The sequence below is a fragment of the Eleutherodactylus coqui genome, chromosome 6 (assembly GCF_035609145.1).
Source record: "Eleutherodactylus coqui strain aEleCoq1 chromosome 6, aEleCoq1.hap1, whole genome shotgun sequence".
Classification (NCBI taxonomy): Eukaryota; Metazoa; Chordata; class Amphibia; order Anura; family Eleutherodactylidae; genus Eleutherodactylus; species Eleutherodactylus coqui.
The window spans coordinates 107,955,059-107,971,726 of record NC_089842.1 but is presented as its reverse complement, the minus strand read 5'-3'; positions in this window follow the sequence as shown (position 1 = coordinate 107,971,726).

The following is a 16,668-nucleotide window of genomic DNA, read 5'->3' as shown; positions in this document are numbered from 1 at the left end:
TCGACCCCTTTGTGGCCCCAAAAAGCAATAATGTCCCATCTGTTTCCCTACAGTTATAGTGCCCTCTCTGTTGCCCCACTTAGATATAGTATTTCATTTTTCCCTGCAGTTCATAGCTCTCCAGCAGGACTAGGAACATTTTCTTTACTCAACAGTAGTGCTGGACGCTGCGCTGCTCTATGCACAGATCCCTACCCCATCTTCTCTAAGAGTACAGTATGTGCAGATGAAGGAGTCAGGTTATGCGTTGCATATAGGACGACTTTCTGAGTGAAGAAGATGGTCCCACTGCCGCCAGAGTTTTGGGAGCAGGGCCCAACAAATTGTGAGTGGATGAGATCATTTAGCCCCGGCCCCCCTGGACCGTGTAGCAGCTTAATAATTTTCTACCAAAAGCTAATTTTGCTGCATAAAAATAAATACCGGCACAAACCTTTTGACGTAATTACCAGCTGTGCTGTTGGTTTGCTGGCTGGTTGGCAACCTACTTCTGCCCTATAGGGGTGCCTTAAAAGGACAATGTCACCACGGAATAGAACCATAAACTAAGAAAGTATGAACTCTGCATATATCAGCCCCAGGAGAGAAAGATATTGGGGTTAGATTGTTGTAGATCTGAGAAAGAGGTTGTCCTGAATCCATGTGAGACCTAGTGTTATCTAGTGTCATCTGATATGGACCACTCCAAGAGCTTCTCCGAACCTAGGCCTAGAGGGAAAGCGGAACTATGGAAGAATAGGGTTAGAGGGCCCTTCTTTCTAGATAGGATGTTTCTAACAACTAGCTAGTCCCAAATAGTGAGAAGGTCTGGGGTAAAGTGTTATTGTGGGATGGCCCTTTAAGGGACATATTGAAAATAATTGGATTGCTAAAGGTTGATGAATGCTTCCCAACAAGGTGGCGAACGTGTACACTGCCATCCTCCTGAGGATTTCACAGCCATGACAATGAAACTGCTCTGTGTCCCCTTTACAAAAACTACAGCCAGCCATCAATCTTGGGGAGATTTTACACATCTTGACGTCAGCAGTCAATCTATACTTTCATCAGAGACTTATTGATTGGGAAGTGGCAGCCAAAAGGCCATCAGTGCCGGCTCTCAGCATCGTGGACCAACATATTTACTGCTTCTGTAATAAAAGATTACATTTTTTTCTATGTACAATTAAAGGCAGACAGAATTCTGTTTATTGTAATGCTTCCAAATGGGAGGAATGATTAAACACTATCTCTGGGCAGGCAGAACGTTCCGAGAGAAGATTTCATTAACCTGACTGAATATGTGGACTAATATATTGACAATGAGGCTCAGTCTCGGACTGTCAAGGTCACTTTGCTGAAAGAAAAGACACTAAATACAATGTGAACCTTCCGTTCCGATGCTGAGAAATATGGAATAGGAAGCATTTGGTGCTCTTCAAACTTTGAACTTATTTGGGGGACTGCAAGGGGTGGGGGACAGTGTTGGTTTATACCTGGAAATAATGATGTAGGGGAGGTTCTGAGAAGTGTGCCGCACCCATTTATATAGGGCACACCCAAAACCTAAGTGACCCTCGCCACACGCAACAGACCATAACTCTCATCTATACATAATTTTAATGCTCCACCTACTTGCGGACTCACTTCACCAAAGGTACGTAAGGTACATTAAATACAGCCACACTAAATGCAGAACATCACTTCCATATTATAGCTTCTCTATTGTGCGTAGTGCCTCCATGAAGTGCCCCACTTCATTTGGCCCCAGCTCTCTCAATGTCCCCAGCATCTGCTCTCTGATCGCCAGGGCTCTCCCAGTCAACTCCTCCTGCCCTGCTTCCCCAACCTGGGACAGAGCTCCTGTCACAGTTCCTAATGGCCAGCGCCATGTGCTCTGCAGACTCTCACACTATCTCTACTGCAGAGCAGCCACAGCTGCTGCTTCTCTAGTCTGCTGCGTCACCTCACACTGCACTGTGGCGCAGCTATAAATGTTTTTATAGTCCTGTAGGTCTGCTAGTGACTTTGCAGGACCTGTGAGATGGGAGAGGGCTTAGCCCTTCACTATTTCCTATGGAGGGGCATACTCAAAGGCCCTTCTCCACATACACATCCTCTAGTAGGCTTCTACAAAATGGCACCATCTGGCGCTTGTACCATGGCACCTTGCGCCCTCTCTCTGTCACACCTCTCCGGCCATGGCTGGCGAAAGGGACCTCTATACAGCACTGCAGTGCTCACCAGACCAACGCTGGCAGGTGCAAGTGCCCTGTCTCCCAGCTGTCCCAAACCGGAGGGAGCATGGCTTACGGTGAAGTCATTGGCCGCAGATACCAAGCAGCTTTGCTTCTTACACTGTTAGGGGAGTACCCTTACACAGGTTCAGTAAAAAAAATACAGAAAACAAAGTGAGCCAATATCTATTGAATTAATCCACTAAATAGCGGCCTTATTCACCCTTCTTGCCCTTCTCATTCCCTTCTCTTTTGTTCAGCTCTGGGCACTGCTACACTGGTTTCTGACTCCTAATACTGGACAGCATGAAGACCCAGTGCACAAGAACAAGAGCCGGGACTGATGGGGAAAAATATATAGTCCAGTCTGGGGTATGAATAAAGTTAGAGGTCTGTGGTCTGAAATTAATATAGCGGGTCTGCTATATAGAGAGAGAGAGAGAGAGAGAGAGAGAGAGAAAGAGAAAGAGAGAGAAATATACTGGATAATTTAGGTGCCTGCGGTCAAAAATTAATTGTGGGGTTTGATATTAATTTAGTAATATATAATAAAATTATTCAGATATTATAATATACTGTATGATAACCAAATATATTTAGTCCCATGTTTTTATATACTGTGTTGACAAAAGTATTGGGCCCCCATCAACCCTGTTCTGTTAGGCAAAGGGGATATGTAAATCCGATATGTAAGTATTAGGTATAAAGGACACAGGCATATCCCAGTACAGAAACCATCAGAATGCTACGAGGTGTAGAGTTGACAGACTCCCAAGAGGGTCGGGTGGTGGGATGTCACCTGAGCAAGCAATCAGTATGGGACATCACTGCGCTTTTGGACCTTCAGAAGTCCACTGTTGGCAATGTTATTTGGAAATGAAAACCATCTGGTTGGTTTGCAGTGCCGCCACGTTCAAGGAGACCTTGTAAACTGACAAAACGTGGACAGCAAAGCCTATGATGAAGTCTTGCTAGCGCGAAGATTGACCATTGCACACACTGAAAGTTCAATACAACCCACTAGATTAGAATTGTACCCTTCATTATAGTTACATAATAAAACCTTATTGCTGTACATGCTGTTCACATGGTAACCCTTACATGTTCTTAGACGTTGCATGTCAAACACTTGTGCAGGTGGACATTTAAAATGAGCAAGAACCAATAGAATAAGAGCACATGACATAAATGCATAAAAGTCATAACAATGCACACACTTTATTTTCATTAAAAACTAGGCTACAAATGTGAAAAATGTAAACATCAATATCTGCATAATAAATCATCCGTATGACCTTTTGTAAATCCACAGTATTTGTAGAAAAAAGGATAAAGTAGATCAGCTCTTCCCAATAGAAATCCACAGGTGCACGATAAACCATGGCTACAATATACCATAGAAGCAGGAACCAAAGAGTGTCAACAGCACTCAAAATACATTTACTATCGGAGGTGTACATACCTATAATAAATACTCTAACCACATTAAATAATGCAAGGTTCTTGGTATATAATTTGATCAAATCATATTGGCCCATCTAGCAACGTCCAGGTGACCAAGCTTTCAGATGGGTCCAATAGGAGGGACAGAAGGTAAATGGGCAGCAGGAGTGCACAACCAGGTGGAGCAAGCCACAACCCCATAATATTTGTAGAAAAAAAAATTCCACCACTTGGTATTAGCGTTAGGACCCATGTGAAAGCTTGGTCACCTGGACGTTGGTAGATGGGCCAATGTAAATTGATCAAATTATATACCAAGAACCTTGCATTAGTTAATGTGGTTAGAGTATTTATTATAGGTATGTACCTCTGATAGTAAATGTATTTAGAGTGCTGTTGCCACTTTTTTGTGTCTGCTTCTTTTGTAAATCCAAATGCAGATCAATGCAGCCTCCATATTTCAGAGCAGTACTTTTCCTCACTGGTTTATTTACCCTGTCCAGACCAAAGAAACCAAAGACATTAAAGGGGTTGTCCCGCGAAAGCAAGTGGGGTTATACACTTCTGTATGGCCATATTAATGCACTTTGTAATATACATTGTGCATTAATTATGAGCCATACAGAAGTTATCAGAAGTTATTCACTTACCTGTTCCGTTGCTGGCGTCCTCGTCTCCATGGTGCCGTCTAATTTTCAGCGTCTAATCGCCGGATTAGACGCGCTTGCGCAGTCCGGTCTTCTTCTTTTCTGAATGGGGCCGCTCGTGCCGGAGAGCAGCTCCGTGTAGCTCCGCCCCGTCACGTGCCGATTCCAGCCAATCAGGAGGCTGGAATCGGCAATGGACCGCACAGAAGCCCTGCGGTCCACCGAGGGAGAAGATCCCGGCGGCCATCTTCAACCGGTAAGTAAGAAGTCACCGGAGCGCGGGGATTCAGGTAAGCGCTGTGCGGTTTTTTTTTTAAGTCCCTGCATCGGGTTTGTCTCGCGCCGAACGGGGGGGCTGTTGAAAAAAAACAAACCCGTTTCGGCGCGGGACAACCCCTTTAATTATTCCTATTATGTATCTCAATGAATTGTTTAGGGGTTGCAGACACACCTTCCATCTTCCATCAGGGATGGTCATTCTCATGATACGTAAGGGTGCAAAAACTGATCTCTCATATTACATGGATATTCCATAAATGTCTGATAAAGAACAGGCTTTCTATGCAGATCCCAAGGTACCTTTACATGGGCCGATGGTTGCCTGAATAATCACTCAAATGAGTGATTTCGAGCAACTATTGGGCTGTGTACACATGGCTGCAGATAGGGCACTGAGCGAGATGTTGCTCGGTTCTTGTTAGTCATTCATTTTCAGCTCTCTGAAAAGGAACACCTTCAGGGCGGCTTCTTCATCAGTTGAGTAGGAGTCACTGAAGGTTTGAGCAACTGTCTGCTTACAAAGAATGGAGGCTGGCAGGACGGAATGATCCCGCTCCCCCTTTATCAACTTGAACAACTATCGCTCATATGTAAAGCACAGAAGTGATTTAGATGAATCGGCTATGGCTATCGGGCGCTTATGCTCCCTATTGTGATCCATTGTAAAGGGACCTTCAGTCTTGCTTCTCTGCAGTCACGCTGTCTCCTCTCTTATCACTTGCTCAGCATTTCTTCTGACATCAGTGAAGACGCAGCAACTTCAGAAGCAGCCGCTCACTACACCAGGGTCCTTCCATATAGCCAGTGGAGCAGGGAGAGAAGCAAACTGGAACAATTACTGAGGTGGACATAGTATAGAAACAGCAGGTGGAGCTATTCTAACATTAGTCCTGGATTATAGGGATAGAAAAACATTTTTATAGACATGTAAATACAAAAATGTTTATAATGAAGGACTGCCGGAGCCAGAAGCACGCAGGGCTGGTAGGTGGAAGGCAGAATGATAGGGTTAATGGGGAGGAGGGGGTTAAAGGAAGATGTGGATGCTGGGAGAAAAGGATGAGGTGCCAGGAAGTGAGGAGAGAAAAATAGTGCGAAAAAGCAAGGAGGGGTCAGTGCAGCAGGAGGAAGAGAGGAAGCAAGAAGTCCCAGGAGCCAAGAAGAGTCCCACCCGCCCACCCAGAAAGAAGACCGGGGGGGGGGTGCACGAAGGGGGGGAATCTTTCGTCATGGCAGCGGAGGAGCGGGAGGGGTCCTTGGAGGCCGTGTAGAAGGACAGTGGAGGAAGGTGGGGGCAGCATAGCTCCTTCCCCCCCCCCCTTTTTATTTGGAATAAGTGGTCTGTCGCCTCTTGGGTTTACAGGGCGGAGCCCTGAAGGACGGGTGGAGTGGCTAGCCAGGGGTGGCTAGCCGGCCTCAAGGTCGGGAGGACGGCGTCCGGAGGCTAGTTGGTGGAATGTTTGGCCTCTCGAGTCTGCCGACTCGCGGCGGGAGGAATGATTAGGGAAATAGCGTTGCCTGAGTCAGCCAAGTTGCGACGGGTGACCGGGACAGCTATTTCCCGGGTTGTGTGAGACGGCAGGAATTTTCTTGGGAGGGCTCCAAGGACCTCTTCTCAGGTTTTTCTTTGGGGGTGTTATGTTTGATAATATTTTGAAAATGTTTTGAAAATGATTGAAAATGTTTACAAAGTTGTATTAATATTTTCTGTGTAATAAATGGCTGCTGTGGCCAAATTTTATCCAAATAGATGGTGTCGGTGGTCTTTACAGGTAACAGGAGATTGGAAATGGGGGGGGAAGGGGAGGGTCACAACGGCGACGACTCCGTTATACCCTGGTCATGGGCTGCATATAATACTTTCTGTGGGACAACTCATTTGACTTTTTTTTCATCACATCTTTTTATTCAAAAAGAAACATTGTATGTGTCATATACATACAAAAATTGCACTTTGTAGATAAGATTAATCGAAATGATACTGTTGATAACCGGGCATATAAAGTCTTCTAGTTTCTAACATTCTTGGATTAGTAACTCTTGATGTATGAATGAAAAATCTTGTAAATTTAACATAGATTTATGAAACCGAGGCGGTAGACGAGGGGGGGCAGTCTAAGGGGAGAGAGAGTGTAGGAGGGGAGGGTAGGGAGGACAGGGAACGTGGAGGGGGGCAGAGGCTTAGGGAAGGGGGACCTCATAACTCCTTTAACAATTTAACACAAGGACAACATCATAATTTAAGGTCTCTCTAAGAAACAAGTAGTTCTCGGCTTCCGGGATGAGACATTGTAGTTAGTTTTGCCCTTGTTACGTTATAAAAAAATTGAAGACATGGATTTGCATATACGGGAGCCCTCATTCACTGAACATGATGTCACCAGGCCATAAAGTTGGGAAATGTAGCAGATAAATCTTGTCGGACAAACCTGTTGAGTATATTAATGTTTGCACTTATAGTAGTTAAGTGATTCATTCAACGCACGGGTGGCAACGAGTGACTGCCAAAGACGCAGACTAATGAGAGGATATCATAACATCCAAAGTTATTGTATTAGATTTCTCCAATTATAAGATGATTCATCCCGTGCTGCATCTAATTTCCCTTCTCTCCGTGGTGCTCACCATAACCTCCCAGCTTCTTCATCTTCCTCTCCAGTCATAACCTTAGAATATTTAACTCTTTCTGTTTCTGTACATTACACTTCACCTGCAAAAAGAAACACTTCTCGAATGCACATTCTGGACCATTCCACTCCATCCCATATCAGCTTGTGAGACAATATCTTACATGAAATCTGCCCTTAACAGATGCACCAGGCTATGCAGCAATGGCAGGTCCTTCCTGTTGCAGTGCTAATATACACTCTTTGTTACAAAATGAATCAAGCATCTAGAAGGAGGTGTTAAATCTCAGGCAGATGTGTAGATCATTAGAGTTGTGGTGTGATTAGATGAACATCTTGCCACCTGAGGCTCTAAAAGTGGTTCCAAAAAGTCTCTCAGAGGCTCCTTGTGTGTCGTGACCTCTTCTTCCGCTTGTGTAGAGCTTGTTGACCACTAGACGCCTCTACGATGCAGAGAAGAGATTTCACCCAGTCAACAGAGTTTAAGAGGGGCGCATTATTGCAAAGTGAGAAGCTAGACGGTTGTGTCAATGAATTACCCCATTCTGTCCAGATTGTTAGGGACTTTTTACACAGGACGGAATAGGCCACATGACACACCGCAAGGCTACCTGCGGATTTTGATGCGGAATTGAAAATGGCTTAAAACTTGCTTGCAGTTCCACAGCAAAATCCACGGTTAGACCTGCGGATTTTAGTGTGGAATTCCACATCTTCAGATTTGGCTGCGTCTTTCTGTGTAATTCCGTCCCATGTGAAAGGTCCATTACGAGGTGTTAGGACCCATGAATGCGTGAGGGCACACACACAAGGTGACTGGTTCAGGACAACCTTGACAGACCACCACTAGAGAGGATCATCTGATCTCCCAAAAACCACAAGCAGCTACAACTGCTTCGTTGTCCAACATCCAGAGACAGGTAGCACCATCATTACCAGCAACTGTGGCTGTCAGAACCATTTCCAGGTGCTCGGCTGAAGGACATTTAGTCACACGGCGCCCATTACATGTACTACCTTTGACACCCATCATCTCTGCCATTGCAGTGGTGACATGAACAACGAAAATCGACTGCTACGGAGTGGAACCGGACAGCAGCAGGAGGACCGGGACTGAGCCTGCTAATTAAGTTTGCCTTTTTTTTTTAAGGAAATGCAGCTAGGGATTATTTTAGGGATAAGGCTTAACCTTCTCGCGATAAAATCACATCATTGACGCTACAAAATCACATAGCTGCGATATCCCCGCGATTTTGTAGCGCTGATATCGCTGTCGCCCATGTAAAAGAGGCCTTACATACAATCTTATATAGAAAGTTTTATTCGATTCCGGCAACTCCTTCTAGGGGAGGGATTGTTTTTGACAAGGAGTGTACATGCTGTATGTGTTAATTTAGTTAGTAAGGCCTGATGCACATGGGCATATTGGCACTGCGGAATTCAGAGCTCCAGATCCCGCAGCAAATACAGACCATAGAACATGCACTGAAAAATGCATTTCCATGCCCACGAGTGGAAATCAACTGCGATATTCCACTCGCAGGGTGGAAATCGCGGCATGTCCTAAATTAGTGCAAGCTTCGCAGATGTGCATGTGCGTCTGCGCGCCAGCTGGCACATCCACAGAGCAGAGGGAAAACACCCAACAGGTAAGCCGGAGGTCACTGCATGGGTACAGGGGCGCATCCCGCTGCGAGAATCTCAGTCAGAATCCGATCCAGTCGTCTGCATTCGGCCTAAATGTTGATCTCAAAACTTAATCATTGTATAATTTAAAAAAATCCTGCCGTTTTCTAAAATCCTTTGTATTTAGGTTCCTCATAATTTTTTTTAAGATGGCTACTTGCTGTCAGTGAATGGGAACATTCTTGTTTCTATCCTGAGAATGGAAACCTGGACAAACCTTATACTTCAAATGGCTGAGATTTGCTAAAATTGTATCCAGTTTAGATAAAACATCAGCAACACAAATCTGTCTCTCCTGATAATCTTTTACAATGTATCAGCGCAGGTAAAATGTACCATCCTGCAGTCCAAGCTGTTCAGCTGACAGAAGCCTGTCTAGTCTAGATATAATTGTAGCTAACCCTCAGCTGTGGGGACTATTTGGTCAGCGCGGGCTTTCACCCTATCTGTTCACTGAGAGCAACATTAACCTCTTCCTGCAAAATGATGTTTATATACATCAAATTTATAGCAAATTTATGCACTCAGACGCATCTATATATATAATGAATAAACATCACAAAGCAATAAGAACCATATATACTGTGTTAACCCGAAAATAAGGCACAGGGTCTTATTAATGTCTTATTAATACTTACCTAGCAGCCGCAGTGCCCCGCTGGTCTGTAGTTCTATAGCTCCGCCGGGCATCCTGCACTCCTCGGCCACCGACAGAACATCACTTCCTGGTTGTGGCGTTCATAAATTCCTCCGAGAACCAATTTCTCTGCTTGGCCAGTGAGCGCTGTTCTCAGCCAATCAATGCAGCGCTCGCTGAACCAACGTGACGGCTGTGATTGTCCGAGAGTAGTGCTCGCTGGCCAATCAGAGCCATTGCTCCCACAAAATGGGATTTATGAGCGCCGCAACCAGGAAGTGATGTTCTGTCAGTGGCCGAGGAGTGCAGGATGCCCGGCAGAGCTTCAGGACTTTGCAGACCAGCGGGAGGGGCGTGGACCACGCCTGCTGGGTAATGTATTCATTTTTTTAATGTAGTCTAGTTAGAGCTTATTTTCAGGGTATGACTTATATTTCAAACCTCCCTGAAAATAGCCCAATATCAGGGTATGGCTTATTTTGGGGGGTAGGTCCTATTTTCAGGGAGACACGGTATAGATTTGGTTTTTACTGTATAGTAAACTTGAAGGGTTATCCAGGTTTTAAAAAACAATGCCCTATACCAGTGGTGGCCAACCTATGGCACAAGTGCCAGAGGCAGCACACAGAGCCTTCCATGCTGGCACGCGCCACCATCGTCGGCTGTTCATCATATTAGTGAATATTGGCTGGGGTGCGGCGGCTCCCCTGCCAGTATTCACTCAGCTGCGCTGCTAGCGGTGCTGATCCCAATGCACACTGTGATGTCAGTGTGCAGCCCAGATCCTCCTCCCCCCTCCCCTGACGTATCCTACTTTGTTCCCGAGAGAGCAGAGGAGGAAGCGTTCGGCAGCACACTGATGTCACAGAGTGCACCTGGGATCAGCGCTGCTAGGCGCTTCCACAAGGAGGAGGGGGTAAGTATATGGGTAGCAGGGGGGCAAAGTAATAGTTTTTCTTATATTGGCCCCAGTAGTAGTAGCATTACTACAGGGGCCACTGTGGGCTATCACTATTACTACTGGGGACCGCTGTGGGATGTCATTATTACTAATGGGGCCATTGTGGAATGTCACTATTACTACTGGGGCTACTGTGGGGTGTCACTATTACTTCTGGGGCTGCTGTAGGGTGTCACTATTACTACTGGGGGCCACCGTGCAATGTCACAATTACTACTGGTGCTGCTGTGGGGTGTCACTATTGCTACTGGGGGCCACTGTAGGGGGGGGGTCACTATTACTGCTGGGGCCATTGTGGGATGTTACTATTACTACAGGGGGCACTGTGGAATGTCACTATTACTACTGAAGCCACTGTGGAATGTCACTATTATTACTGGGGGCCGCTGAGGGATGTCACTATTATTACTGGGGGTCACTGAGGGATGTGACTATTACTACTGGGGATGGTATGGGATGTCACGATTACTACTGGGGCTGGTGTGGGATACCACTATTACTACTGAAGCCACTGTGGGCTGTCACTATTAACACTGGGGCTGTTCTGTGGGCTGTCACTATTACTGCTGGGGCGGCTCTGTGGACTGTCACTATTAACGCTAGGGTCACTCTGGGGGGGTCACTATTACCGCTGGACCGCTCTGTGGGTCAGTATTACCGCTGGCTTATGTTTACACATGGCGGAAATGTTGCAGAATTTCCTCAATGGAAATTTCTGTGGCAAATTCTGCAGCATTTCTGCATCCAAAAAGCAGTCAAAATCTGCACAATGTCTATTTAGAAACAGCCCTGTCTGTTTTATAACGACGGAGATAAAATTATACATTGTGATAAGCCCCGCCCCCTGACGTATTGGCACGTTGCAGTATATAAGTAGGTTTTGGGTTGCAGTTTGGGCATTCGGTCTCTAAAAGGTTCGCCATCACTGTGCTATATTTACGATAGGCCATCAATATCTGGTTGGTGGAAGTTCAACCCCTAGCACTCCCACCGATCAGCTGTTTGGAGGGCCAGGGCGCTTATCTTTAATGTTTACATCCAATTATGATTTATTTCATATTCAAAACACAGTATGTTTTTGCAATGGCTGCTCTGAGTACTGCAGCCTTGTCACATTGAAGTTGATCAAATAACGCTGCATTACTCAGAACAGCCACTATCAAAAGTATAGCGCTCTACGTGTGAACAGGATCGTGATCAGATGTAAACATGGAAAAAGCCGCAGCACTTGCACAAGGAGGGGTGCTGGGAGTTGGACCACCACCAATCAGATATTGATGTTTTATTCTTAAAACCTGAATAACCCCGCATTATTTATGATAGTAATAGTATATTATCATTAGCTTTATTATTAATAATAATTGTTTGTACGTGCTATGACTATGATACAATGAATATAGCTGTGATACTTGTATCCAGGGGGAATAATTCTTCTCTTTAGTGCTCAGATCTGTGCATTTCTTTCTGATTTTCTGATTAGAAGTGTTCTAACATATGGAGAGACCAACAGAGAGCGCATTGCAGCCAGTTCTCCGTGTGCGTCCTATGTAGCGCCAGAACACCTGATAGTATCATCATGAGCCCTGGCACCCTGACGGTGGCCCACATGGGCATTACGTTCCGGTCATGCCAAATCAACTTTGGCTTCTAATGAACATAAACAAGATAAAGAGAAGACATTTGTTTCCCAGCCTCTTACAAATCAACTAGTAATAACATAACAGACTTGGATGACAGGCTCTAGTTGAAGAGAACAAGGGGGGCACACACACAGCACCCCTATACTAGTCCTCTAGGTTTTCCATCATGGAATAGATATCAATGTGTGCATACAAACAGCTTATCTCTGCCAACTATAACATAGTCGTAAGCCAGAGGGCAGTGAACTGCAGAAATGAAGAGGATTTGCACCATTAGGCAAGTGTTTTTTGGAGCACGAAGAAACTGAAGGAGGATCTTTGTGGTGAGAAAATATTAATGCTTTTGATGGCGCAAGAGAGGGCAAAGAGCCATAATGTTGCATAATATTATATAAAAAGGCATTTCTTTAATCCAAAATCTGATAATCCAGAACGTCTGATTTTCGGACACCAATTTCTATCAAAGAGCTGTATGATAATTTAGAATCCCACTAAATTCAGCTGAAAGAAGAAATTAGGAGGTTCAAAGACATATTTAAAGGCTCATTGGCCGGAGTGCAAAACTTTAGCTTGGCCCCCCCCATCTACACTAGGACATAACCAAAATGCCTGCCTATATACAACTGTGAAAACACACAAAGAATCATACACGAGTGTGTAATACATAACATTGTTACAATACACAAGTAATCCCACCATATACTGTACACATAAATATATAGTTATCAAATAATACCACTATACTAAGATCAAATATTACCCCCATACAGTTATTAAACATTACCTCCAGATTTTAAAGTACAATACATACTACAACCCAATTCCAAAAAAGTAAAAAATATTGTTTGCAGACAGCAGCACTCACTCAGACTACAATTACTGTGGGAAGCTTCAGGGTATGCGATCCCGACCACAGATCAGTATATCAAATCAGTCCATCCAAAGCATAGGAGCAGCAACTAGTTGCAATAATAATATTATCACATTCAGAGGATGCTCTTTTATTCCAATCCACATGAAAAAAAGTTTCGGCTGGTGCAACTAGCCTTTTTTAAGTCAGAGATGTTAAGGAGAGATGTTTCAAGGAGAGATGTTACCCCTTCCAACCGTCACAGGCTCTTCACTGGTCAAGCCAGGATCCTACTGCACACTAATGAGGAGTAAAAACCCTGAAACAGCTGTCTGTGTATGGATTCTGGTTCGGTTTTCAATTCCCAATCATTGCTCTACAGACCTGTAAAAGGCTGCCTGTCCACGTACGTTGCGATATCCCGCAGCGGATCTCTGCCACCGGGAGCAGGAGCCAGCTGAGGGATCTCCGTGGTGAGCCTATCTGACTGACAGGCTCACTGCGTAGAATTGCGGCAATCCGCAGCATGCTGCAATTTGCCGTCCGCGAGCGGAGAATCGCTATGATTCTTCGCTTGTGGACAGGGGGGCTGCGCTTTCCATAGCAACACTATGGAAAGTGTTCACCGTGTTTCCCGTGGCCGGATTATCACTGCGGGGAACGCAGTGAAAATTTGCCCGTGGACAGGAGCCCTAAAGGGTCAAGCATTGATCTGAAGGAATGTTGCCATCCACTAGGTGGCACTGCAGAGATATTGTTCCATCTTCCTTATTTGCATATTACCCAGAGGAGCATGGATGGCCTTAAAAGTCTCCTCACTCGCCTTCTTGGTGCTCTCCCTAAGGAAAGATGTTACCCCTCCCGATGAGATGCAGAGTGATGAAGTCAACTCTCCATTAAATCTTACCAGTTCAACCCAGAAAGAAGTGAAGAGCCGTCTTAAAAAGATTAAAATACGCAAATGGCTTGGTCCCGATGTCTTACACCCCCGGGTTCTAAGGGAATTAGGTAATGTGATAGATAAACCATTGTTTATTATATTTAAGGACTCTATAGTGACGGGGTCTGTCCCACTAGATTGGTGCATAGCCAATGTGGTGTCAATATTCAAAAAGGGGGCGCAAAGTGAATGTGGAAACTACAGGCTGGCAAGTCTTACTCTATTGTGAGTAAAATGTTTGAAGGGTTTCTAAGAGATGATATCCTGGAGTACCTCAAGGAAAATAGCTGTATAACTCTACATCAGCATGGGGTTATGAGAGATCGCTCCTGTCAAACCAATCTAATTAGCTTCTACGAGAAGGTAAGCTCTAGACTGGACTGGGGAGAATCACTGGATCTTGTGTATCTGGACTTTTCCAAAGCATTTGATACTGTGCTGCATAAAAGGTTGGCATATAAGATGAGAATGCTTGGTCTGTGTGAGAATGTGTGTAAGTGGGTAAGTAACTGGTCAATGATAGAAAGCAGAGGGTGGTTCTAAATGGTACATACTTTGATTGTCACCATTACTAGTGGGGTACCACAGGGGGCACTATTGGGCCCTATTCTTTTTAATATATTTATTAATGACCTGATAGAAGGATTGCACAGTAAATTATCAATATTTGCAGATGATACAAAACTATGTAAAGTAATTAACAAGAGAGGACAATGTATGACTGCAAATGGATCAAGATAAGTTGGGAGATAAGGAAGAAAATTTGCGATTGAGGTTTAACACTGATAAATGGGAAACCACTGGGCAAAACTGGCATGAAAAAGGACTTGGGGAGTTTAGTTAACAGTAAACAACTGGAGCAACCAGTGCCAGGCTGCTGCCACCAAGGCAAATAGGATTATGGGGGGCATCAAAAGAAGTCTAGGGGCGCATGACGAGAACATTGTTTTTCACACGTCACTGGTCAGACCACACATGGAATGGTGTACAGTTTTGGGCACCGGTACTCAAGAAGGACATATCAGAGCTTGAGCAGGGACAAAGGCGGGAAAGTAAAGTAATAAATGAAATGGGCGGGCTGCAATACCCAGAGAAGTTATTCATTTTAGAAAAAAGACTGCTGTGGGGCGACCTAAAAACTATATGTATATATATATAAAATCGGGGGACAATACAGAGATATCCCCCAAGATCTATTTATATCCAGGACTGTTACTGTAATAAGGGGGCATCCTCTACATCTAAAGAAGGTTTCTACGCCAGCATAGAAGGTGGTTCTTCACTGTAAGAGCAGTGAGACTATGGAACTCTCTGCCTGAGGACATGTTGATGGCAAACTCAATAAAAGTTTAGGAGGGGCCTGGATGCCTTTTTTGAGCGTTACAATATTATATGTTATGGTTACCGAAAATTGGCTTTTACCTCAATGAGTTTTTTGTTGCCTACCTCTGGATCAATACTGAGGGAGGAGGGGGGGGGGGAGGAGTAATAGGCAGAACTAGCCACACATATGTCTTTTTTTTTCAACTGTAGTGTCCCAAAGTAGGGACCCTCCAGCACTTTGCAACGGGGGATGCAATAAATGAATGGAGCCGCTGCAGCTTCTGCAACACCTATGAGGGAGATATTGTAGGGAAATGACTCTGTACCCTAGCATACGGCTAGAGTTGGGAGGGTGTAGTGTGTGGACTTGTCACGGTGGCAATTACCAACTCTTAGTCCCGGAGAGAGTTACCGCAGCAGAGGATAGGGTCAGTAGTACTCAGGATGAGGGGGTTAGTCGTAGATATCACGTTGTGACGCCACTGTTCCTACACTTCATTAATCTATGCGGTGGAGTAACCACACAGAGATTTATGTATAGTAGCTCGGGTCCTCAGGAACGGTTGACGCCCGGTAAAACTTTACTTGCATTAAACTTAGTATAACAGGTAGTTACAGGCAGCATTCACTTGTAGAAGTTACAGGCAGAAGCTCAGAGGTTGGAAGGAAAAATAATCCCAGGAACAATTTGGCCCTATAGTCCACGTTATCTATGTTACCGGTCCTGGACATTGAGTATACTCCGGAGGAGATAAAAGACAGGAATTACTCCACTCTGGCGGCAGAAATTACTTAAGGAGACGGCTTAGCCTAGATACACCCCGCACATTATCCGCGTGGGTGTCACAATTATGTACTGCTGTGTGGTGATCTTAATGGCGGACGGCCACACAGGAAAAAGATGCCTGTGATGTGACTAGGTACCTGTTTTAGTCAACTGCCATTTGTACGCTCTCTCTCTGCAAGGGACTCACATCCACTCTCCAGACGCTACGGGTAATCATCCTTTTCCTCCATCTTCACCAACATGGAAGCTAAAGGTGCTTCCATGCGGGTCAGTGTTAGCACTCTCCTCCTGAAGATGCACTACTTCCCGCTCTCAGACACTCACTTTTATAACCTCACTTGTACCACATGACACAGTAAGAAAGATACATTCAGCAACATAGATGACAATGATTTAGGGGAGTTAACCCTTCAGAGGCTGCAGCTGTGCAACACACACACACTGAAAATTGACATAACAGCTTTTCACATAAGACAGAACATGTATAACAATTATGGAGGGGACCAGGATGTTATTCTGGGACACTACAACTTTAATATCTATCTACTTTGGTGTGTATGTGTGTTTGTACTGTTAAATGTGGTATATGTTGTTATGTGTATTGGCTCTGTCTGGGTCAATCTTAGTTCACT